This window comes from Poecilia mexicana, unplaced genomic scaffold (genome assembly GCF_051168715.1).
Source record: "Poecilia mexicana isolate PSO_F unplaced genomic scaffold, ASM5116871v1 scaffold_4, whole genome shotgun sequence".
Lineage (NCBI taxonomy): Eukaryota > Metazoa > Chordata > Actinopteri > Cyprinodontiformes > Poeciliidae > Poecilia > Poecilia mexicana.
Genome location: NW_028263373.1, coordinates 29608377 through 29622356, shown reverse-complemented (window position 1 = coordinate 29622356; position 13980 = coordinate 29608377). Strand labels below are relative to the sequence as shown.

Below are 13980 nucleotides of genomic sequence, written 5' to 3'. Positions count from 1 at the left end.
CCCACACAATGACGTCACTGCCCACTCCTACAAACACGAAAAACAATGAGTGAAATACATCACACAATCAAACCAGCAAATTGACGAACTGTAGGATTTTAGCTTTTGACGAGCCCCCATTTGTTACGACTGGCTCAGGGTCGTAACAAAAACATGAAACCATGCCGTGGTTAAAGTGCACAAACATAAGTCTTTATTAACAAAACAACAATGGATTGTGGAAATCAGCATCAGTGGTGTAATGTGAATGCTTGGATGTGTTGTGTGAATGCATATGGAGATGTTGTAGTGCCAAAACAAAGACAAAATCAAAGGTGCAACAAAAGGGAAACTGAGGCCGGGCCACCAAACATCTCCGACAGCAGAGTGGACGCTGCGGAAAGCCAGCGACACTGAAGTCGGGGACAGCCAGGTTGAAATACTCTGCACGCCCAATCACCGGATCCGAGTCACCTGTAAGGGGGAGGAGCATAAGGACGGACACCAAGACACCTGCAAACCGGCCCACAAGGCCCAGGGCCAGGGGATTACTGCCATCTCAAGGACCCCCTTTGATATTCACTCATTCACCCTCTGAGATTAGTAGACCACTTTAAATTAGTTTGGTACGGGGCGCTTGACTATTAGACGGTCTGTTGCTCTGGTTCTCATTTTTAAAGGCAGACTGACACAAGTCTGTGCTCCCATGTTTCCTTCTAGTAGCTTTGCGCCTATCCAACCTTAATCCGTCACCAGCCGCGTTCTCATCCACCTTAAAATTCAAGTTGGATTTACGAAAATAAGTTTGCTCCAGTTTGAGCAACTGAGGTGGTTTTTCAGCTCTATAGAAATTGGTGTGCTTCGCGAAACTGCATTGGAAGCACTACTTTCGTGTCACACGAGTCATGTGGTCAACATGACCGGATGTTACTATTGGAGGGAAAGACAACAGGAAGTGGTAGGAGGATTAGGGCGCAGCCTGTTTTTTAGTGACTTGGCGCGTGAACAGACCTATTCATGTGTGATTTTAATTGCGATTCTTGGAAACACCGCCATTGCGAAATTTTTTTATTTTTTTTCTTTGAATCGCAGCACAATGCTGACGATGACAAGGCTTGACAAACCTGAAATGTCTGATTAGGCTTACAGAGAGAGAAAGCTCGACACCGTTACGCAGTCTTTAATAATTTCCTTTTAAAAAGCTCACCTTGTCTAAAAGCAGAAACACGTGCGTGTGCGTTGCCTAAACCGTCATTACCGACGTTGTCTCTCTGTTAATGTTAAGTAATCAAATGCTCATGACAGGTCAGCGGCTGTTTACGTCTCCCTCTCAGCGATTCCAACTTCCACGTCTGTTCAGCGTCACAGGACAGCCACGGGGGGAGAGAGATGAGAGGACAAAGATGCAACCGATTTTCGTTGAGGGAGGTGAGAGACGGAGACGCCGCTTTGCGTCTGACCTCTGGTTCACCCCTTGCCTTTTCCAGACTAACATGGAGGAGCCGCATTAATCTCTTATCCCTCTTTTCTTTCTTTTTTTGCCTTGTAATCACTCACTTCTCTTAAAACTCTTTTATTTACCTCTGCATCCACATCTTCTGATTGAAATACCAATATTTTTTTCTCTCACCCCTTTTTGCGTCGGGCCTTTATTGGAAAATCGGACTCTGCAAAGATTGAGATCTAAAAAGTCGGTTTCGTCCGGACAAAACTGTATTTGCAGATTTTTTTTATTTTTTGCTGTCACCGTGGGAGCACGTTTCCCTGCTGCACTGACTGGGTCACAAAGAACACCGAGTCACTTTGCTGCAATATGCCCTGCAAAAAGTCATTTTAAAATAGCCCCATGCAGGTCCAATTTATTTGCAAACTGCCTTACCAAAAATATTCCTAGCCCTTGATAATTTTGCACTAATAACATTGATTAATGTTATTAGCAAGCGGCTGCAGTGGATTGATCAAGACAAAAAGGGGCTGATTGAAGAAAAACAAACAAAAAAACTGCACGGCATTTAGTCATATAAAAGTTTGTGCCGGCAGCAGGACAAAATGCGAACAGCTTCAAGAGGTACGAATACTTTTACGAGGCACTGTTGATTTTTCTTCTTCTTCCAGCTTATAGAATAAACGATATTAGATATTTTACGCTAGCTGTCACCAAGGGCGTAGGTTTGGTCTAAGTTTTGGTGGGGACCTTGACACCCCCCCCCTCCCCCTCCAGCACAGTGAAATGCCGAAGAGCACCGAACATTTTTGAGAAGGGGGGGGAAACCACATTGGCTTAATAACCCCCTCCCCCCAACCATAACCATATCATACATCTTGTGTATACAACCAGATACAGTCATACTCAGCAGATCAGTTCAAGAACACTTTACTTTTTCCTTTACAAAATTCAGCAAACGTTACAAGTAAGATCAAAAGAAATATCCTCTGGATACTCCCTGGTCACTGGCACTCACACTGACAGCCTCCTATAGAGCAAACAAAGCGTAACCTGGTTTGTATTCACGCTAGCTTAACTTAATTTAAGACTAACACTTCAAATGCCATATTTACTGAGATAATTTCACAGTATATTTCATATCTGAGAACTAACACCTCACCTGGAGCCCTGAAGCTCCAGCCACCTCTCCATCGTTCTGCTCTGCCCCTTGTCCTGCTGTCTGAGCATCCTATGTGAAAAAATATTACATAATTAACAGACCTATTCTACCTCACATTCAGTGCTGACCTTACTAAACACCGGACTTTACAACAAATGCGTTGCGTGATAGATATCTAACTTATGGGTCCACTCACTGTACTTACAGCCGACGTAGCGAAATAACTTCTAATGTCTGTCCTTTTCTTTTTTGGTGGCGACATGGTCTCGGAGACTCAGAAGGAGACCCGTGTGCCCAGCTAGCCGCCGCCTTTTGCAGCTAATCAAAGAACGTCCGACGATTCAACTGACTCCCCCTCCCCCCCACAGCACCGTTCAGACACGGTCTCGGAGGCTCATAATAAATGTCAAACTAAGAAGCTTCCGTTCCGCGCACCGCCTGTTGCTGCTAATCAAAGATCGTAGATCCACGTTCTTTGAGCCAATATGGCAAAAATTGGTCGGGACTTTTTCATATCCCGTGAATATTGGTCGGGACATGTCCCTACCGTCCCTACCCAAACCTACGCCCATGGCTGTCACGTCGCACTGCTGATAGGCATCGGCCTCGTCTCTGTGTTTAATCTGGAAAAGCCAACACACTGAAATACAAGTAATTTCACCTTTGCAAATATGGAGATGAACTGTGCATATTTACGGCTCACTCGCCGCACACAACATTCAGAGTAATTTATATTCTGTCGCCGGAGGCTTCTTTTGTAGGCTGGACCTCATCTCCCACGATGGCTAGAAATTGAATGTTTTGATGGTGGCAATACATATTCATCATTTAGAGTATTGTTGAGGTTGGGAACAAAGTTAATGGAAAAAAAAACATTATGATGGTAGGCAAATTGTAAATAAATCTTACCTTAATTGGGGTTGTGTAAGGTACTTATGAATAGTCAGTAATAACTGTTTATGCATTCCAACATTAGGTGACTGTGCTGGAAGCTGAAGCGATCGTCTGCTGAAGAAAAAAACACACAGCAGCTTGTTTCAGTGGTATAAGATCCGTTCTTTTGAATGCAGAGTAGTGCTTTTGCCTTTCTGTCACATGTAAATGTTTTAGACTATAAAATACATTTTTAATATCAATACAAAACCCCATCTCCAGATACCTCAACATGACATAAAGAAAAAGCAATGTAGTAATAAGTCTTTTATATAATATGGGGATATTTTTTGGTCTATTCTTTTAAACAGAAATAATGCAAATTAGCGACATTTGGGGAGTTTTCAGGCACAGTCTTCCTGTTTGAGGCCATACCACTGCAGCGTGACAGAACAAAAGTCAAGACTTTGACTAGGCCACCATTTGTTAGTGTATGTGTCATGATCCAAGCGAGGTTGACCTATGGGTCACGAACGTACGACCTTTGCCTTTTTGGAATTTATTGTGGAGCGCAGAACACATGGTTCCATTTTTAGTGGCAGGTAAACCCCAGATCATCACACCACCACCACCATGTTTGATTGTGTGTTGGTGTGGTGTAAAAGTGTTTTGGGGATTGTCAAAATGTCTTTTGGCCAACATGAGACAGACATTTGTAGGTTGGTTAGCACAGGTTTTCATCTTGGAACTCTCCTATGGATCCCCTTTTTCTTCTTTTTTTGCCAAGTCTTTTCTGTTTTTTTTTTTTTTGACCCGGTGGACGTGTTGTTGATCCTGGGAAGGTTCACCGCTTGTCTCACGTCTTCTCCATTTATGGATCTCTAAGTTCTAAAATTTTAGTCACGACTCTGTAACCCCTATCCAGACTGACGGGGGCTTCTCATCCGTTCTTCAATTTTAAGCATTTTGAGGCACGACGTGTTGCATATTGAGCTCTTTTTATCCATTTCCTGTCAGGCAGGACAGACGAACCATTTTCTTACTCTGCTCCATCAGTTTGCGACGCTCTACAACAACAGGATCTGAACCTTTCCACCTTGACTTATTTGGCACAATTCAAGTTTCTTTTAAGACAAAAACATGAAACTTGTTTTTAGCTCATATTTTATTAGCTTATTTGAGTCAAATTTTCCTAACTGCTTGTTTTCTTGCTGTGTTTGATCCAAACATGTATTGGATCTCAATGAGTCAATCTGTATAAATAAAAGTAAAAAAAAACAACAAAAAAAACATTAAGGGATTTCTTAATGCTTGACATTTAAATTAGTGTGACGAAAGGGCAAAAACAGAAGCGGTCTTTTTTCACAGCACTGAATGCTGAAGTGTTTGTGTTGTTTTAGTTTTACCGCAGCTGATCTAACAATATGCTCCCTTATAGTCTGAACGAGAGGCGCCCCGACGCCTCACTTCAAAGGCTGCGTTATCTGCTGGTGTCCAGCCCGAGAGGCAGAGCAGCTGGAACAGCGAGCACAATGGTCAGCGCTCCACAGCATCCTCTCCAGCCCAGACAGAGACGTGGTAAAAAAAAAAAAAAGAAAGAAAATCAATGCAACACGGGATTAATCTGGGCCGAATTGGCAAAAGCACAACAACTCGCTCCAGTCGTACTCCAAAACACGAGGGCATAAAACAAATCGGGACAAATTTTCATTGAAGTGTCAACAAGCACAAAAAGGCTGTGCCAGTGAGCATTAATGTGGAAACCCATTACCATGGCAACAGACAGGCTGGAAAAAGCTCATGCGGTGTCAAAGCGGCCGCGCGAGGCGATTAGACTGTTTCCCACAATTAACTTCACGACTTGACGAAGATTCACGTTTGGCTCCGAGCGGAACGGCATGTCGCCTCAGTAAAGGGACGCGCGTCGCTCCGCGGTTTCAGTGGAGACGTTTCAGTCCTCCGCCGAGACGCTCAGGAAGATCTGAAGCTCCTCTGGATGCGATCGCAGTTAGGCCAGTGGGAGCGGAGGAGAGAGTCGTGAATATTTATAAAGGGTCTGAATCATCCGGCGCTCCGGAGTCAGACGCACTAAACAGAAACAGGCTTTCTCGACTCATACAAAAGCTGCTGCTTTTGCCAACGTCTGGACCGGGAGTGGGGGGGGATAGCTTGCTGCTCACTGCATGCTGTAGGTGCAGATGCAGGTCGAGCTGAATGGAATAAAGGGATGAGAGGATTATGTTTGTTATGAATGAACCCGTCTGTTCACTTTCTTCATCTGGCCGGTTGCGTCACAGGCCCGTTTTTAATCACTCCAAAAATCCAGCGAAAATGATTAAAGTGAGACAAGCCAACAACAAACCTTTTTATTTATTTCTGTATTTATTTTATTTTTTTTGCTTGTCGTTATGTAACCCTTCCATACATTATGAAAGAGAGTCAGTGTGAGAGGAGTAGGCCGTGAAGTGACATTTTTCAGGAGGAGCTTTTACTGACAGGAGAAAACGTCAAGGTGCTACGGGAGGGAGGAACTCTCCCAACAGATCCTGATATAAATGTCACGGAAAATTAGACTGCGGATGCTCACATCCCGCACCAGATATCCTCGGAGGAGTGAAAATGTGATTTCACAGCTGGGACATTTCAGAAGCCGGCATTAAAAAGGAAAAAAAAAAAAAGCTCAAAAGCATTTGTACGCATCAAACTTTTCCCACATTTTGTCACGCCGTAGCCTCGGCCTTTAATGTGCTTCTTTGGTCGGGGTTTTAAGCGAAGATGTAATGTAAAGTGGCACAAGGTTATAAAGTGAAACGAAAAGGACATGCTTCATTTCTTTTTTATTTATTTATTTTTTATTTTTTGGATTGGACTCTATTGCAGGCAGGATCAAGTGCAGAACGAAATAATGAGAAACAAAGTTGAAAACAGGCCGTCCAAGAGGAATCAGGAGCAACAGGAAACAAAACAACAATGACAAAAGGCGGGGGGGTAGCTGCGTTTCCATTACAGATGTGTGCAAAAAGATACACAATTTTGGAACTGCGCTGTTAATGTTACATAGCAAATTAAAATCACACGTGGATAAGTTTGTTCATGTGACGAGTCATTAAAAAACATGCTCATCCTACCACTTCCTGTTGACTTGGTCGTCTTTCCTGCCAGTGGTAACATCCGGTTGTTGATCACGTGACCCGTGAGATGCAAAAACAGTGTTTCCATCGCAGTTTTGCAAAATACGGTAATTTTGATGCAGCTGCAAAACAACTTTATCTTATACACAAAAGCTTTTTATCGAAAAACGTTTTGTTTTTTCGAAATTGCCGTGTTTCCATAAGCAAATTTCCGCTCGTATCTTCAATTTTAAAATTTTGTTTTACGGTCAAAGCGCAAATAGAGAAACAATGAACGACACAAACAAACATAATCCAAATTTTAAGGCGTTTTCTTTCATGACAGTAATTTGAAAACCACTCGTCATCATCCTTGTTGTTGATAACAATACACCACTTTGTATCGGCCTTTAACTTTAAACCCCATTATAATACATTGCGATTTGAGGCGGTAAAGTGACAAATTGTGAAATAAATTACGGGAGAATAAGAGCTTTCACAAGGCTCGGCAGTTTTTTATTTGGCCTCGTATCAGATGATACACAAATCAGCCGGGCTCCATGTTTCAGTTCCCGCTGCCAATCAGGCTAATGTGCCGTTACCAACGGCAACTCGTGAGTGACATATGCGGGCGGCAGGAATCGCTGCTAGCCCTCTATCACTGGACCAGGATAATGAGACTGTCCCGCTGTCAAGCATCTGCGTCCCTTGCTCTAGTTTTTCCGTCGGCACACTTCTACTAACACGAATCAAAGCGCTCATTATGGCTTCTTGTACGAATGCCTGTACTTTGCATTGAGGTGTGTGTGTGTGGGCGGGGGGTCTCGTTTATTTAATTTGTTAGTATAAGGCCGTGTGGGGGGAGGAGGGTTTGTAGGTGGCAGCGAGTTTCATAGCGAAGGTGCGATTGTAGCAGCGGACAGATTAGGTGCATTTATCTTCATTTGGCTGACTGTTGTTGGCCGAACGTCTGGAACAGCAACACTCCAACTCTCTGCTCCCCTCCCACAGACGCTCAGTCCATCGCTTCGACTCTGAAAAATGAATGAGACGCACACACCACTCTCCATCCTCGTCTCTTTGTCCCTCTGGACCTCGTCGCTTGCCAGATCCTCATTCCGTATTCCGCTTCATACTCGTCCTCGTTTCCGATTATGTACAAATGTCTTCCCTTCTTCTTTTTTTTGTTGCAATCTGGTCTGGTGTCACTGTGACATTTGACAAATAGCGCAGCAAATCACGTCAGCCATTTCTTTTGCGCTTTGAATGATAATATCCTCACCATTGATTCCCACTTATGGAGCAGATGTCAGGCCGGCACACACACACACACACACACACACACGCAGAGATTCGGCACGGGGTGAAAAACAGGATTAAAGACTAATGACTTATTGAATAAATCATTATGTGTTTTTTTGTTGTTGTTGTTGTTGCTGCATCACCAGGAGGGTGAAAATTAAAATCGACTGTCCTACTTTATCAACATACCTTTTCGTGCAAATTAAAAGAAGCGAAGTGAACATGCTCCAGAACTCATCCGTCCTGCACGTCTCATCTCGGCTGCAGGCTGAAGCGTGCCAGAGGTGGCTGAGAGCCAACCGTGTCACGGCGCAGACTAATAGATGGCCGCCGCCTGATGTGTGGCATTTTTAGTGCTTATGTACCGTGTGTGTGAGTGTGTGTGTGTGTGAGTGCAGTTAAGCGCATATGGTTGGATGTGTGTGGCTCCGGCCGTGATGGAAAGCCACATTCCATTATTGTTGTGAGTGAAGGGTGAGGGAAACCGTATTAGACAGGAGCACTTGTGTATTTCAGATGCCATTTTGAATTAGGCCGGCACGCTGAAGGTTACCTGCAGAAATCGAAAGTTGTTCGCCTGAGAAAATGCGTTCATGTGAGGGCAGAGAATGTAGACGGCGGGGACTACTTTTACAGACTGAGTAAAATGGAAGAGAAAAAAAAAAAACACTTCAGGCACAGTCTTCATTTTTATTATCATTTTTTCCATTTTATGGTATCAAATAATGCCAAGAATTTAGAGCAGAGAAGCAGACTGCGTTAATGGAAATCATTCAATCGTAGCAATTAATTAACTTCGTCTTCTGGTAAAATAATCAGATTTTTTTTTCTTTCCAAGCGAGCAGCAAGGCAGATTTAACGTGCAATAAATAAAGGCTATGTTCAAATTGTCCCCTAGAAAACGGCGTTATGCACAGTATACACTAGGCATACTTTGTTACTGAAGGCCTACTGAAAAAAAAAAAGATAATTCCGACTTTTATGTCAGAATCCTTTTTTTCCAGTGGCCTTTATCCTCTTCCGTAAAATCTGTAATCTGTCAGACTGAGATCTGGTGACTGTGGAGGCTGTCAAAGTACAATTGATTCATTGTCACGATCAAGAAATTAACCTGAAATTACTTGAGTTTTGTTACGTGGATCATCGGTCTGCTGGACGTAGCTGTCAAGACGTTTGGTTACGCTACGGTCACAAACGAATGGATGTCGCAGCAAAACTCAGGTGGGCTGTGGAATTTAAATAAAGTGCAATTGGTTCTAACGAATTAAACGTGTGTGAATAAAATATCCTCCACACTGGATATTTCCTCTCTTTTAAGACATTTTCTGTAAACCTGAGAGAAGCCGACCCATTTAGCGCTAGCAAACGTGCTACGTTCAAAGCTTTTTAACGTCTCTTCCCGTTCTGATGCCTGGTTTCAGCTTCGACAGGTCGTCTTCAGCACATCTGGACGCCTAAAGGAACTGAGTTTCTGCCGTGACGTAAGCTGTTTTGCAAACTGCGTTAGTGAGCGCTTTGGTAAATCTGTAGAATAAAGTGGAACGTGAGTGTGGAGTCCATTAATTCATCTTGTTGGAGTGAGCAGCTGGATTGTCTAACCAGGAATCATTTAAAAAATAAAAAAAAAGTAAAATGACACAAAATATTCCCCAAGGTGTATTTCAAGGAGTAAATCTGTGGACGTTTTGCAGTCAGTCAGTCTTGCGCTCATTCTTAGAGTCAACAATGAATGAGGCTGCATCCATAAAAAAAAAAAAAACCACTTTTCCATAAATTGATTCATTTTATCTGGTGCCATGAACCCTGGTTTGGAGAGTCGGCCGTTCAACTTCTTCTCTCCCATGAGCTCAAGCAGCTTAGCCAGAGGGCTTCGTTGCTCTGGCAGTGTGAGCGCTCGACAACTGAGGAGAGAAAACACACATAAAAAAAATATATATATTTTCCGGTTCCCAAAAGTTGCCCCTTTTGAGGCTGTTGTGGTCAGGGTAGAAATCCCACAGTCACAACATTTTAAACTGGAATATTTCAGAAAACTAAGAGGCTATCAAATTATTCTCAAAGTAACAATGCATTAAGCAGAGGGGAGCCGAACGTAAAGTTTTAAATTCTAAATGCTAATGATGTGTGGCTAATAAGGAGAAGAATGAGTCTGGCTCACAAAGTCTTGCAGCAAAAGAACGCCTATTTTTAATACCACCTGTGCATTTCCTTCTTTAGCTACTTCTTTGCCTTTAAAAGAAAAAATAAAGGGGATATTCAAATTAACCGAAAATCTAATAACTGGTTGTGAAACTTTTATTAGCCAAAAACATCCATCAAGCATTTTAAATAAATGGAAATAAGTCTTTTTGGGCCACTCATCCTTGCAGAGTCGTTTTGATCAACCCTTTGCCGTAGGAACTTAGTTGAAGTCTGGATCTTAATTGATGTCCAGACTGACTAGACCACACCAAAACCTTATGAGTTTGTTGTTGTTTTAGCTTTTCACGGGTTTTGAAAACCTCGTTGTCTCGTTTCTGTTTTCCTCCAGAGGAGATTTTTAAGTACCTCAGTGGTTTATATGGTAGAGTGGAGCGGGAGAACAGGAGTGTTAAGAAAGACCTACATCTAATGGTGATTTCACACCTGATGATCCGTTAGGCTTATCGGTTTGATCAGAGTCCAAAATTGTAATGTTTGTGTCAAGCAACCCAAACTCTTTGAAAAACCTGTTCCCTTCCTCACCTGTGGTGGCGCTGCATCGAGATCTACTGAAGGACACAAGATGAAAACCTCTGAAGAAGACACTGAGCGCAACTTCCTTCCTCACGAAATGTGAAAAAAATTGGGTGGCATCAGATTTCAGTGGTTGTACGTTTTTTTTTTTTTTTTTTGTCTTTGGTAAACCTCTAGACACACACGTTTGTTTTGATTACCCAGAATGCTCTGCGCTTTAGTCCGCTTCATGTTCATGGAGTGGACTCCAGTTCACTTGTTGTTCATACACATTCAAATCGCGCCAGAGTACACTTCAACCGAACCAAAACCTGGGTATTTAGACGGACCAGATTTCACTTCTTTGATGCACATCAGCTTGATTACGCATTCACAATCAAGCTTATGTTTTCTTTTTTCAAAAAGAGGGTGAATACTTTTGTGCAGCACTGTCGTATCTGTACTAAATGATGCAATCACTGTAGTTATTCTGTCATTTTGTGATCCCATCAGATGTTTTCTTATCCATATTCTATTTCCAGATAAAGTCTTTGCATCAGTGCTGTGAACAAAACAAATACCAACCCCTTTCAAAGCAGTACAAGTTAAAAAAGAAAGAAGAACATGATAAGCATCTGAAAAATAGTCTGTTTAAGGGGAAATATTGAATGACTTTGCTTTGACCCTGTCCTTTCGGGTTCTCATGTGAAATCTAAGGCAGATATCTTTCATGCGGATTTGGGGAAGCAGCGATCCGGGGAACGTACAGCTGAGAAGGGACGGAGCGAGCGAGATCAGCTTTGCCTCAGTCCGAGTGGAAAGGTGAAATGAGAGAAAGCAAAGAAAGCGTCCTAGAGAGACGGAAGAGATTGGTTTCACCTGCACTACGGTGTTTAGATAAACTCCAGCAGCGGGGAGCTGAGGCATCAGCAGAAATGAAACAGGATGCAAGTCCAACTCAGCAACTTCAAAGAAAACTCAGAAGAGTTCGAGGAACTCTTGAGTCTCTGAATTACTGCGGCAATGCACATTGCATGAGTTAGGAAGAGCGGTGCTATTTTACGGGCACTGCTTGGCTCTCAGCACATCCTGACACATTATGCCGTCCTCTGGAGGACAGGATGGGTCTTCTGCGAAGGAAGTGGGAGGAGAACAAAAACAGCGGAGGGCATCGGGAACCGTTCTTCCGAGCTCTGCTGTCCAGATTCAGATCTTTGAGTCAGCAGGAAAGCATCGGTTTGCCTTGTTCTGTTAACTTTCTTTGATCACAAGTTTCTGAACACGATTGCCTCGAGCTTTAAGAAGCAATATTAGGAACTAAATGCAGACGCTAACATCCTCACAGTAAAACTGATACTGTGGTTTTTTTTTTTGAGGGGGGTCTTATGTCAAAGAATCAAAGATCAATGTGTTGGCATTCAAGCTCATTTTTAAAAAGCTCAACAGAGGATTTAGTTGATTGTGTACGCAAATAAGATGCTTAAGAATCAAAGTATTAAGCAATTCAAAGAAGCCACAATGCCTTCAGACAATCTTTAACGTTCATAAGAAACATTTCAAACCTCCCACTCCTGCATAGCCGTGTGCGTTGTAAAAAGCTCACATGCTCTTTTTCGTGACGATGAAGAAGATGACAGGAAGTGGTAGGAGGATGATGGTGCAGCTCTTTTTTTTTTATCACATGAACAAACATAATAACTTCTGATTTTGATTACTTTTCTTATTTAATGGAAACAGCAATTACAGATTAGTTGTGTTTTTTTTCGACATTAGCAGAATATCAACAACGTTTTGCTCACATTTGTAATGGAAACTTGGTGACCGTCGAGCAAAAGATAGCAATATATCCAGCTTTACATTTTGGTGATGGGAAACAGAATGTCCATCCCTTCATGCTGATAATGAAAAAAAATCTAACACATAATAATCTAAGACAATGAATCAAAAACTAAATATATCCCATGTTGCTCCTGAGGTTGCCGTTGCTCAACAGTGGAATGGTTTTTTTCCTTTTTTTTTTCCTAAGAACAGGTATTCAACATGTCAAAATGCCCTTGAGCAAGAAACGTGTTTCTGTCTGCACATGCAACAGAACAAAAAAAAAACAAAAAAAACATGGAAAAATGAATGACAGCCAGATACGGCATTGCTGCTCAGACACACCGAGGCAAATGGCTCGGCTCGTCCTACGTCAGAGCGTGACTCATAAAATTGCCATTGTGTGGAGATGCGAGTCCCTGAAGCACCTGTGGCTCACAGAGAGAGAGAAGCCATGCCTTGATTCTGGGATAACTACTGTTTTTGTACTAAGTCAGGCACAGGCATGGCTTTAAAGGAGCAGCAAAAGTCAAAGAGAGGGAAAACCACGACAGAAAGAGGAAAAACCCATACAAGCAGCAGGGATTACAGCATCTTGATGTATAGCCGTGTTTGCACTCGCCACATATGTCGAAGCATTATCACCAGTTTGTATGATTAGGGGCTCTTCATTGTTCAGATGTTTACGTGACTTTTAGTGTGCCGAAAGCAGAGGCGTGAATCGCTGCTGCAACTTTGTATCCCTTCATTGTGTGTCGGTTACTCGTGCAGACTTCCGTTCAGACTTTTGTTTCGTCCCAATCCAGTTTCTCCCTCAACTCCCAAAGCAGGTTGGAGCAGTTCTCCTGTTTACCTTTATTTCTTGTCTCCGCCCATCTCACCGCCACTTCCTGATCACCTGGGCCGGTGAAGAGATGAGCAGGTTTTGAGCTCACAGAAGGAGCTCTGCTCCACACGCCGCGGGAGTTTGGCGTTGGAAGATTTTCCCGAAAGTCAGGGAATGAGATAAAAACTTCTTTTGCCCGAAGGCCGTTCAGCCAGTCACCAAAGGCTCTAAGATCGGGACAAAGTCCTGTTTTGTGAGTCATTTACCTCTCGCTGTTCTCCACCTCCCTTCACTGAAAGGGTTTAATGTTACACCCGCTGCCAGACTCTTACCTGTGCAGGTGAGCGACGGTGCCGAAAGCCAACTTCCAAAATGAGGTTATGTGAGTACGCTTTCACGTTTTTCCAATTCCTCTTAAAGATTAGTGGGTTAAACATGACTTTTAATAGTCAGAGCACTTTGTTGTACAAAGCTTGACAGTGATCTTTTTTTTTATTTTCATGAAAGTCATTTGCCTGTATGTTCACACTTTCTGTTTATAAGTGAGCAGAACATGGCAGGTGTTTGTATTTTGTTTGTTTCATTCAGATGTTTCTTCACCAGGCTTCACATCTGGCTGCAGCTGTGACTCACACCGACTCTAGAGAAGTCAGTCAGTCAGTATCAGTCAGGCCTTAAACACACACAGAGCTTTACGGAGAGATTACAGTAACGTTCCTGTACTGTCGCTTTACATCCCATGTGGCCACACCGGAACAAAAGGCGCTGCATT

At 42.8% G+C, this 13980-nt stretch overlaps 1 protein-coding gene across 2 annotated transcripts in view; it reads left to right on the top strand.

The window, feature by feature from the left end:
* The first annotated feature begins 13282 nt into the window (after positions 1 to 13282).
* The window catches only part of lnx1 (ligand of numb-protein X 1), a 63111-nt gene continuing 62413 nt past the window's right edge, over positions 13283 to 13980 (top strand). Inside the window, exon 1 of one of the 2 annotated variants that reach the window (XM_088005171.1) lies at positions 13283 to 13548. The gene's annotated coding sequence lies outside the window, so the exon portion shown is untranslated. Of the gene's footprint in view, positions 13591 to 13980 lie in introns of both variants that reach the window. The other variant, XM_014997824.2, reaches the window with a different exon arrangement.